Below are 12462 nucleotides of genomic sequence, written 5' to 3' on the forward strand. Positions count from 1 at the left end.
GTGTAGCCATCAAGTGTGAAGCATGCAGCTGTCAGCTGCGCCTTAGAAATTGTACTCGAAATAGTCCAAACAAATTGTATTGGAAAATTTCCTCTGGTGACACAGATACATCTTCGATTCTGAGATTACAACAACATACTTCCAAATCCCAGAAATACAGAACAACATTTTCTGGATCTGCAAAAGCTTAAGTCATTTAATTTCATAAGCCTGACAGAGAGTAATACTGAATATATATATATATATATATATATATATATATATATATATATATATATATTTTATTTTTTTTTTAAGGTTTCATGATGTGTGCACATCCAGGCAAACATTTGTTTGGGGTTTTTCTTTGGTTCCTGAGTAAAAACACAATGTGTTGCTAAAAAAGAGGAAGACCTGCACACTTCTTGAATGAGGCCTGAGGAAGATTCTTTGGATCAAATGTTCCTGTTGTATAACTGTTTTAAAATGACATTATTCCTTAGAGCCAAATAGTGTGCAGATCTTTTGTTTCAAGTCTCAACATGCAAATATGGAGCCACTGGCAACACTGTTGTGGATCTGTGACCCCACCCTGCAACTCAACAAGCACTGAGCAGCTGTTTTCTTGGGGAAATGGCTATGACAACCTCACTGTTCCCCACCTGCCCAGCAATAAAATGCACAACAACCATCTGGGGAAGATAGAGGAACATTTAGTGGCTAAACTGCCAGAAATTGCTCTAGGTTGCAGGATGCAATTATCAATGAAGAAATCTCTAGAGACTTAGAACAGCTTCTGGGAAGCTTGAACTTTCCTGTATATGAGTTTTTAATAGGGTTCAGTCTGCCAACTTTATTGTCCTAGTTTTACATGCTTTCTGTCAGTGAACGGTCGATTTTGCTAGTTAAGTTCAGAAAATGTTTTAGACTTCCAAAATGAAATGTTCTCTACATCGAACCTTTATTTTTATCTAAAAATAGTGTGAAATAAAGTAAAATGGACTTTTTAGAGAAATATATATTAAATAGATCCTGGATACAAGCATGCCCAGTTGCATTTTGAGGGGCATTTCTCATAATATTTGTCATTAAAATCTCCTACACTGCAGCTATTAATGCAAAAAATCCACTGATTATTCCGTTATGAACGTCAACCTCCCTTACAACCCTGATGTTCAGTTGTTGACATAAGGTTGCACATCTGCATGATGACATGATCATTGGTTTGCTCTAACTGGGGCCACTGATACTAAGTAAGACATGCATTATGAATGCACTCCCAGTAAATTCAGATTGAGATCGCGACTGTAATTAAGTCGTTCTGCAGCTCCAGAGAGAGTCCTCAATCAAACTGCCTGAGCTGAGCATTGAGAGGCCAAATGGGATGCGGCTAATAATAAAAGTGTTCCACAACCATGGCAGGCATCTGTCAGACTGAGCAGACAGTTAGGAACTTTTGCTTTAATTCACACAAAGCCAAATATGAATTGATCGCTCAGCATGTGAACGAGGGATGTGAGGCACAACCCTCCTTTTCAAAGGCTTGTTTCGTTATTGGTGTTCCGCTGGCTGAACAGGCAGCGTGCCGGGTTTCAACACAAAATGTACATTCTGGGACGATTGTTTTTGTGATGCCTCTGCGGCTTACCACCATCATCAACTAGCTAATGGCTTTTGCATGTGCCTTGCCGCTCATTGGCTCCAGTCGTCTCAGATCTTGGAGAGCTGAAATGAAGCAGGGCATTGTTGTGCTGCTGCCGGGGAAGGATGCACATGCTTGTGAAAGGAAACCCGGACGGGAAGGAAACTTCGAAACAAAGTGCTAAGAAAATGGTGATAAAAGGCGCAAGGAGAGAGTTGCTGTGTGGGTGAACGTGTGTGTGTGTGTGTGTAAAGACGCAATTTTTAGCTCTTCCGGCCTTTTATATAAACTAATGGAAATGCTCTGAGGAATGTTCTTGGCCTTGGATTTTAGGTAAAAGCAGATTGGGATCTTGAGTGAATGGAAAATCCAAGAAAACCAACAGCTAGCCATATTTTCCACCATAGCTTTTAAGGAGAATGTAATGATAGGCTGGTAGACCCTGTGACTGCTCTATATTGCGGAGATGGTGAGTAAAGATGAGCTTCAGAATACACAGGCACTCATCTTGAGCTTTTGAACTTAAAAAGTCAAACGAGAGCCTTCCCACTACTTGGCAAGCTAAAATTGAAGCATACCTAAAGGCTATTGTGATTTTCAGCAATAAAGATGGCAAAATATTACTAAAATATTCTCACCCTAGGGAAAGCAGCTGCTTTTATTAAAAGTAATAATATTATAGAGCTCGTTCAGGGCACTGAGGTGGAGTAGAAAGGTATAATACTTACTCAGACATTGAAAATGTCAAGTTTTACAAGATGGCTTTTATTACTCTGAGGGGAGCCTGGGGTGGAATAGCTCACTGGCAGAGCTTGGTCCAGGAAATATGGAGGGAACTGAAAATGTTCTTATACAAAGAGCCTTTGGAAATATTGTATGTATCTGTATTGTTAACAGATCCCAAGACCAAACGCAACAACAAATAGATTTCACTAATGCTCATTTAGCCTACGTGGCCAAAGTCTTACTTATTAATCCCTATCTTGCACTTCTTGTTTTGTCTATAAAATCTCCACTAATAGAAACAAACTGTACAAGCTGCAGTGGCTGACATGCTCTCTGTTAGGGCGAATGTGGGCTCTTATTGCTATTGATACAAGCAAGCTCACTAAAGCGTCAGCTGAAACCTATCCCCGACAAATGCACCATTTACTCCTGTCTGTTAACAGGTGACATTTATAAAAAGCTAAAATAAGAATGAAAAGGCTTTGAGGATGAATGCCGCAGAGATGCTAAGAAAGTTTAGAGGACTGACTGCTGCAACTACAAACTGATTGTTGCTGGTTTTGGTGTTTTCATGGGATTTGTTTAGAAAGAACAACAACTCACAAAGCAGCAGCTCGGGGATGACGTCACACATCTGGGCCCTCTGTACGAAAACCCTCAATCTTGAAAATCCCCCCGGACACCCCGGACAGAACGTGAAAAGTGGACATGTCCGGGGAAAAGAGCCACACAGGTCTCTGCACCAAACTCATTATTAATGAGGGTTTTTTTTTTTTCTTTTTAATTTTTTTTCTTTACATTTCAATACAAAACACTGTGAAGTTGCTGGTATGATTGGACAAAAAGACATAGGATTTACAACAGTAACTGCTGCCACATTGTTTGCCATCCATTAGTCAAGATTTCCAAACTTTGACTAAGTAAATCAAACGTTTGCAACACCTAACTCAATTGAAATTGAAATTTAGCTCTGCTAAACAGGAAACAAGCATCAATCAGGAAACAGGCTCATTCTATTGGCCAGCATTAGCTATTTACAAATCTTTCGGTAATCACATTGACAATGGCTGACAAGTGAACATTCAAAAGAGTAAAGAAGAGAAAGAAGAAAGTGAGTATTGATGTTGCATACATACAAATATGTATCACAGTATTGGATATGATGACGACAAGACAACTGGAGAAAAACAAAGGTGTCCACTACACCACATCACAAGGAAAGGATGTTAAAGAAAGAGCATCTCCACAATCAACATTCCTGCTCTACGGAAGAAGAAGGCCTGGTTTAAGCTTAATGGCAGTGACATATACATCAAAAACGAGTGTCACCTAAATTGGTCGACCCAACCAATCAACAGACAAATGTTGCCATGCTAGCGTGGAAAACAGTTGGGTTTTATACAAACAGAAAACAGTCACCAAAGGCTATGCTTAGTACGTGTGACAAAATCTGTCCTGAAATGCAATGTGGATTTAAAGTTAAGCAGTGTCACGCTTGTATAATCCTTCTACTACTTAAATAAAGTCCTCAGAGTATACGGACTTGATTCTGTGCCTTCACGTAGCCAGACACAGTAAAAAATAGAAACTCGCTCAACTCTCTCTGCACAACTGTCCTTACTTTTTGACTGGAATGCTTTTATTTGATACTGCCGGGCCTCTTTCCAGTATTTACATGGTGCCGCCTATTTATCAGTCAGAGCAGGATGGAGTTCTTCAAACAGACCATGTCCAGATAGAGGACAGGTTTCCTCAAAACTTCCAGCTCCAGAGCTCACTTAGCCACTGTTCCTAGAATATCCCAGCTTAACAAAAACATCCTGTGCGTCACAGGCTTTACAGAATATATTTACAGAGATTGGCGTTTCGTAATGTGGACCATAGCTAAACGAAAGTGCACCGAGTTTGTCAGGCAGAGGGGTAATTATAAAATTGTGCCACCATAATGGCGTCATTAGCGAGCAGTCAATTGGGTCAATGGAAAACAATAGAAAGCCAACATCTGAGGGACAAGGGCAAGACACTGCAAGTTGTTAAACAGGGTGGTGGACAGAAGTCTCATCCATATTTATTAGGATTAGGCAGCTTTAAAACTCAAATTCATACTTTCCTTAAAAAAACGCTTTATGAGGACAGAAAACCTTGAATGCTTTATATGCTTTTAAAGAGTGAGAATGATGTTAGCGAATAAAGTCTGACAGACCTTACACTCTAGGGCATTTGTAGGTTGCCAATTAGAGACAAAATTCTAATTATCAGTACGCTTTTTGCATTTCATCTATTTCCGACATAAGTCTGGTCCCAAGGTTAATTCGCTCGAGACCAGACCCTGTAGATAAAAACATACAACTCCTTTTCATGTGTACACAAAGCATGCTTGGTACTGAACAGAAGGAGAAAAAAAACCCGGGGATGTTCTTGTGTGTTGTGGGAGGCACTATGTCAAACCAAGTAACTAACAGAGGAGATGGATGGGACAGGCGTAGGTGTTTACATTGGGAGAAAAGGGCATTTAACAGCAACTGTCGTCGGCACTGTGTCCCACCTCTATCTACCCCCTTCTCGTTGTTGCCAAAGGAAGAGGATGTTCAACAAAATGGCTTCACTGAGTGAATGGTAAGCCCTGCGTCTCTTCAGTTGTCCCCATCGAGTTAAGGCAAATAAGCCAGCCTTAAAAAAAAAAGAAGCAAAACCTGTATTTACCAGTTGCCAGGTGTTTTATAGCTGCCCTCTTACTCTAAGCCCAATTTGATCTAAGATCCTCCCTGCATGTAGACTCACGGTACATACCAACTTAGTTTTCTATCTCCGTTAGCTCCACAAGCATCTGACGTCACTACAAGTCTATTATTTCCCTCTGTGGATAATCCCTGGCATAGAAGCCGCCCACATAAGTGACCTCTACCATTGCCCATAGCGCCGCAATAACAGACTGGGAAGATATTTGCCATACCACTCCTGTTTTCTCTGTGTGGTCACATCGCAAGATTTTTATTTGTGGCTTAACTATGCATCTCCCTAAAGCTTTAGAAATGTTATAAGGCTAAAAACCATCAAGCCAGACCTATTATAATATCAAAGAGTGTAAAGAAATGAGGAAAAAAAACTTAAAAGGCTGGTGTTAATGAATCATTGTTAGGCGAACTACACATTGCTACCTTATTAAATCATTTTCTGCTGGTTTGTCACATTTCTCTATTAAAATGTTGCCATTACCAGCCGCCTTTTACTTGTGACTAAGAGGAATGCATAAAAAATGACATATCTTCTGGCGCTTTAAAGAACGGCAAGAAAAGGTGTTTTTATACTATCTTACAGCTACTGCAGGAATTTAAAAAAAAGAAGAAGAAAGATTTTCAAAGAGCACTTTTAACTATTCTACTGAAAATTATTTGGCTTACAATGAGCTTAATTTACAACAAGTAGAAGTCAATTAACATGACAGAGATTCTGTGTGATAACACCTTCTTATAATCCCCACCTCTATTAGACTCAAGATGTTTTGGCCATAAGGACAGCTTCTGGTCTAAGCTGCTGAACTGATAGAAAATCTTCCTGCAAGATGAGATATGTTACTCGCAGCTAATTGAGAATGTAATCTGCCTCAGTCAAAGTCTTAAAGCATAATGACTAAAATAAAACAAAGTTTTATACTGTGGATGTTACACGAGCAGTGGACACAGTCCCAGAGAAATGAAGCTTTCTATCAACTTTAATATCAAGAATTAGATTAAGATTAGCTTGGTTTGAATAACAAAAACTAGAACATTTAGCTCTAAAGGGTCAATCCAAATTATATACACGTACATTGTATCATCGGGATGGCCTGGTTTAACATCTGTCAAGTTAACAACAACCACCTCCGGTGCTGTTGGCCAGCCGTGTGCTGGAGGAAAGTGCGCTACTGTTGGTCAAAGACAAAAGAACAGGAGATGGGAAGGTGTGTTCTTAGGCACCGAGAGAGAAGGAAAGGAAGGAATGTGGAAGTGAGAGCAGGGCCTTTAAATTTAGGGACCATGACTGGTAAAGAGAGAGGGCTGGCTGATAACAAAGAGACAGGCTGAAGTGCAGGATGCTGGGATTGAAAACGCTATAATTTTCACTGGGAGTGACCAGGATGGACAAAATAAGAAACAAAGTTAGAAAAGCAAGGCTGAGATGGCTTGGACATGTGCAGAGAAGAGACAGTGGATATTAGATAAGAGATGTCAAAGATGGTGTTGTCAGGGAGGAGAAAAAGAGGAAGACCACAGCGGAGGTTCATGGAGGACATGCAGAGGGTTGGTTGAGACAGAAGAAGATGCTAGTGATGGGGGGGGGGGGGGGGGGGGGGAGAGGCAGATGATCCGCTGTGATGAGCTCTAACAGTAGCAAGTCGAAAGATGAACAAGAACAAAATATATCAATTTAAAATTTGAGGTTTGAGCATAGACTACTTTTCTAATGGCCAGCATGGGGCAACTCCAAGTTATACAAAGAAGTCTGTAAATAAGTCTACAAGAAAGCGCCTCTAACGATCACTTGCTTTGTGATCTTATTAACAATTTATTGAGTTAATGGTCTCAACCCTAGTTTACTGACTCTTTTACTTCTTGTTGTAATTATGATGTAAATTTAGCAAATTATAGTCAAATTCATAGTCAAATAGATGATAAAGGAAAGTATGTGTTAGACTGGGGTTTCTCTGTGATTGACTTAAGTGTAAGGATGTCGTGTTCTTGACCTCTGAGTTATAATGTCATAATAACATGTGGTTTCAAAAACCCAAGATGGCTACAAGGTTTCACTTTCACCTGGGAATTTTTAATCTGACAACAAAAAAGTCAGCAAGTCACAAGTTTGACTTGGGCTTACTAAATAAAACTCTCCATTTCTCTATTTCTTAGAGTGAACAACTGCAGCTCCCTGTCCATAAAAATATCCCCCATGTGACCAGATCACAATGAGGTCTAAAGTTTAGAAAAATAGCACCATTTCTACTCTCTTTCACGATCATTCTGTCTTTTTCACCAACACTTTGGTGATCTCCACTATGTGGGTGTGTTTCTATCGCATCCATAACTCACCCACCAATGGGAGCTAGAATGAAAGCTCTCTAATGAGTTTTGATCAAACCTTGAAGCTCAATGAGACGTGGCGTGAGCTGGCTTGAGGCCCAGCGAAGGATGACAGTGCAGAGAAACACCTGGTTAGGCCTCTCACCCCATCCACCCCCACTGGCCTCACTGCTGCTTGGCCACATGCCGCTGGCCCAGGTGTGTTTCCCCCTAGCTCATGGAAGCCGTCAAACTCTACTTCCCCAGATTTGAATCAGCTAATACATTTGGTCAGGTTCATGCCTGATCTCCTGTAGATTCTGATCTGCAGTGTTATGTCTGGATACTGATGTAACAGACTAGTCCAGCCAAGTAATCAAGTGCTCGTGTCCTAACCTTAGTCTCTCTTAATGATATTTGACAAATGGAGGCATACGGTCAGGAGCTACTGTGTGCCTTTGCTTGTAAAAACACTGCCAAAATCACTGCACCTCATATGCTATCACTTAGACGAATACCTTGGTAGAATTATACTGGCAGCCAAACCCCTGCCTTCCCGTTAATAACGGTTTCATCTGGTCTTGTGAGAAACTGACAACTTGCTACATCAGCAAAGCGGCGATAAAAACTTGTGAAAGACAGTCTAACGTTGTGAAAGTGCCAAAACGAGCGATGAAAGATGAGGTTTAGGGGCACTGTAAAGGGGTGCGAGTGTGCGAGCTCATTTGTCTCTCTGACCCGTTTACCTTCCCCGCCTGCGGACGGAGGGAAGCTGATGTATTTATTGGTGAGAGACAAAACAAATCACACCCATCACTAAACATCTGAGTGGTAAAAAGTGGACGATGAAACTTAAAGGACCAATATGGCTTAGGGATTAAATACAAAGCACAACTGAGGGTTTCTTTTTTGTCAAAAACAACAACAAAAGAAGAAGAACTTCTGATTAGTTATCGTGTGACTTTATGGTAATAAAAATAGAGATTACACAGTTGCATGTGAAAATCTGTGAAATTAACTCTCATTTTTTTCCCATTTGCCTAGGATTGGGCAGACCAGTCTTTTCCAGATGTAAATCTACTCAGCAGTGGAAAAAAGTTAATGCAATTCCCACAGTGCTGAAGAGATCCAGACAGGAAAATATAGGCCTGTTAAGACAGTAAAATGCTTCAAATTCGACTCAACTTTAAGATTAGTGACAAACTGTAAAAAGTAGTAGTTCACCGTTTTCCCTAGTTAATGCATCTACTGAAGAACACAGTAACTTAAAGGTCGCAAGACATATACTGATGTTCCCTTTGAGAGGAGAGAAGCAGCAGCATTAGAAATGTTGCGATCCGCTTGACGTGACCAAACAGCATCATAAAATCTGCACTAAAGCTGATCCCCAAACAGCCACTTTGATGATACAGATTACATTTCTGTGTGATCTCAAAAGGCAGATGAATTTTAGAAGATTAAGAAAACTTGTTAGTTTATTCTAAGTTCTGATCCCAGACAATTAATGTAACTGATAGTTTGTGCAAGGGATGCGTTTTATAAGAGGGACAGCGCTGTTTTTCCAAGTTCACCCTCTCATGGTTTGACCCTCACCACTCTTCTCCCTCCAACAGCTTAATTAGACACAGCCACACACACATTAGATGGTCTCCCCCTTTTTTCTCTCTTTTTTTTGCTTCACACACTGAATGGTTGGCTGCGGTTCAAGGCACAGCAAAAAAAAAAAAAGAAAACAGCTATGGAAAACAAGCAGCTTTCGGAGCCAGGGGAAACCATCAGCAAGCAGCACATACACACGCACACACATATCAAGAACACCATAGTGAATGCAACTCCAAAAAACTGTCTGGAAATTTAAATGACACTGCATGCAACAGTAACAGCGTGCCATCTTCTCTCACAGTGCAGGGATGTCTGCCTTACAGTGCATCAATCTGAATCTATGGATGGAAAAACTGATGAAGATGGGAGTTTATAGTCCCGTGAGCGTTTATGTATCGGTGTAAGAGAGGCGTGTGCTCTTGTGCAAGATGTAGCTACTCACCTTTTCTTTCTGGTAGGCTGTGGTAAAGTATGTCCTGATAACCAAGTCTTTTTTTCTTCACACTCACCCAGAGTGACACAAACTAACACACTGCCTCAGTCCCAAAACTTTTTGCTCTCTCCCGGTAGATCTACACTTCCACTGATCCCTCCCTCCCTCCGTCTCTTGCTCTCTCCCTCTCTCTCTTTCTGTTAGACTTCCTGGGCTGCTGTTTATGCTCCAATCAGGCCTTCCAAGAAACTACCGCTGCCCCTCCGCCCACCTACTCTCTCTGAGCCAGCAGCGATTGTTTGGCAGGGGCTTGTCACATGTAGACGTCTGTCTGTGAATGTGTGTGTGTGTTCCCTCATGACTAAGGTTTTTTAACCTCTTGCCACTATCTGGACCTCAGTCGCAAGAAGAAGAGTTTGGGAGACGCAAACTATGAGCTAAAAGAGCGAAGGTGGAGGGAGGATAGGATAGGAAGGATAATGCACAGTGGGGGCTGCCAGCTTCAGTCTTACTGAGACAAATACACTTTTTCAGGCATGGGTAAAAAGGGGATTGGCTGTGTTGACTGAGAGCTGGGGGGCGTGACTGGAACTTTCTCTCCAAATCCAACAGCTTGTTGTTATAAACCGCAATGAGGCTCAGCCCGTCACAGACCTCAAAGCTTGGTCTCCACAGCAAGTTCCCTTTACCATAGCCTGCCAAAGGTTTTCACTGTACTGTATGCGCTCTCACAGTGCCAACCTCCAATTCACAGTTTCACTATAGCTGCCCAGCCCCATGCATCCCCAGCCTCTGAGTGAAATAAGAAAGAGTAGAGGTGTGATGTGTGTGTGTGTGTGTGTGGGGGGGGGGGGGGGGGGGGGGGGGGGGTGCAGGGCAGTGAGGTGAAAGGTGATGTGTGGGAGGGGACAGGTTGACAGCAGCACACTGAGCTTTTGTTGGCGCTGTTAACAGTTCTATCATCACAAGATGGTGACACCATGCAGGGTGTGGAAGTCCTTAGACAACTCAGGCACCGCGCAAGCACTTCGACTTTGTACCTCTTATAATCTGCTATTAAGGTAAAACTTTGCACTGGAATATAAAGAAAGCATTTCATTCAGAGGATAAACATTACGATTTCTGGATTATGAGACAAACATAGATGATCTAAACCACTTTGTATGATGGTAAAATGAAAAATCACGGCACTCCAATGGGGAAAATAATAAACCAAACTACCGTAAGTTTGGCAGATTAAAGCGGATTCTGCTCAGAGGTGTTTACATAGATCGTTTCAACAATAAGGCTACTGTAACTCCGCAATTTTCTTTCAAATACATTTGTTCCAGCTAGGCATGCAAGTCTTTTTAGAGTTCAGCCGCATGGGTAGATTGGGGGGTGCCTCTGTGCCAAGTCGAATTCAGGAAACATTCATCTTGTTGTTTAGTCTGGGCACCATGTGCTGGAGCAGGGAGCCTGCTCTCCTTCACGGACCCCTCCTCTTGTGAACACAAGCACAAAAACCCCCACGCTGACAGACATGATCCGGACAATCACAACTGCGGTTCATTGTTTAGGGGCTCAGATGCACAAAACAGCAAAACTTCAAAGCAGCAGTTAGTACAAAAACGGCATGAAAAGATCAAATGTGCTCAGTCACTCCCTCGGCAGCTAAGGTGTGCCGGCATGTAGGCTTTGTACGTCAGCATTTATTTCTCCTGCTTTTATCACATAATAAAGACAGAGAAAGAGCTTTTGACTCTGTGCACGATAACAGAAAGCAGGTGCAGTGATGTCTATACAGTGCCGTACTTGGATGGGTGTGTACACATATGTAACTGTATGCCCATGTACTCATGAACATGTTTCTGGACTTGTGTTGCCATAAGAAAGTGGAAATACTTCTTCCTTACTCTCTTCCTGCATGCACATTATAAACAGGGCCCACTCTGACTAATCCTCTAGCGCTAAATCCTTCCAGTGCTGAAAAGACATTCAGAAAAATAGAAGTGGAAGCAAAATAAATCAAAACATTCGGGATTTAACGGCAAAGGAGCAGGTGAGGATTACACCTGAGGCTATTCAGCCTGGCGGCTCAGCCTGTGCCAGTCTGCCACCAAGGAGCCGAACCTGCAGTCACCCAGTGAATGAGCCACCTGTGTGCCTTGGAAGAGGCTGAACTCAGCCGTGCTCGTGTAAAGCAAAGAGAGTGAAATGACAAGCCGTTCGCTTTCAATAGCACAAATGAAGATTCGGGAAAGGAGGTTTGCAAGCTAACTTTTTTTTCCTCTTTAGGCCAACGTGCTTAACAATCTAAAGATGAGTCACACGAAGAAAAAGAATTGGATAACTGGATACACTGCGTCACCTCCTTTTATCTGAAAAGGACAGCTTGTCATGTGACCTTTGCTTTAAGCCAGCTGATGCATTGCTGCTGGATGTGTTAAACAAGGCTGATACAAGGACTGCAATGTAATGCAAAAAACCAAAAAACATTTGAAACCTACTGGTGACACTGACATCTATGATTTTAATGTACTTTTTTTGTTTTTTCTCTTCTAACATTTAAGCAGTGTTAACAATGAATAAACTCTAAGCCTTTATAATTGTTATTGATGTATTTAGCAACTGTTTTTCCATGAAGTTGAGTCTATAAGTGGCACAGATGGAACAGTCAGTATATAAACTAAAAGAATACACCTGTTTATATCTGTTTTTACAGTCAGGGGTATTTTTGCTGAGTTCTTTTTACTTAAAAACTCTGAACTCAAAGTGACAGTTTTTGTTGGCTCTTATTTTTGGTTTTAGTTTGCAGGGCATCTTTCAAACTGATACAGAGCACATAACAAAAACAGCAAAAAAAGGAGGCACCAAAGGCCTTGGCTGCCTTCCACCCAGATCCCACTCTACCCTGTGGACCGAGCTGCCTTTTACATATATTTAACCTGAAATCATCTAAAGCCCCGTTGAGCTGCTGCTCTGTATTTTAAAGCCACTTTCACAATCTTCCACAGGGAGGCTTCAGAGCTGAGCTTATGGCAACAATGGAGCCACTGGACGAG

The 12462-nt window shown here is 41.6% G+C and overlaps 1 protein-coding gene across 10 annotated transcripts in view; it reads right to left on the bottom strand.

Moving 5' to 3' along the window:
- kiaa1217 (KIAA1217 ortholog) overlaps positions 1-12462 on the bottom strand; it is a 119404-nt gene that overhangs the window by 60120 nt on the left and 46822 nt on the right. The window contains exon 1 of one of the 10 annotated variants that reach the window (XM_084939427.1): positions 9428-9910. The exons of the other annotated variants lie outside the window; for them this stretch is intronic. The gene's annotated coding sequence lies outside the window, so the exon portion shown is untranslated. Of the gene's footprint in view, positions 1-9427; positions 9911-12462 lie in introns of those variants that run through there. 10 annotated transcript variants of the gene reach the window in all.

Source organism: Perissodus microlepis, chromosome 9 (assembly GCF_051167445.1).
Source record: "Perissodus microlepis isolate ML-2025 ecotype Zambia chromosome 9, ASM5116744v1, whole genome shotgun sequence".
NCBI lineage: Eukaryota > Metazoa > Chordata > Actinopteri > Cichliformes > Cichlidae > Perissodus > Perissodus microlepis.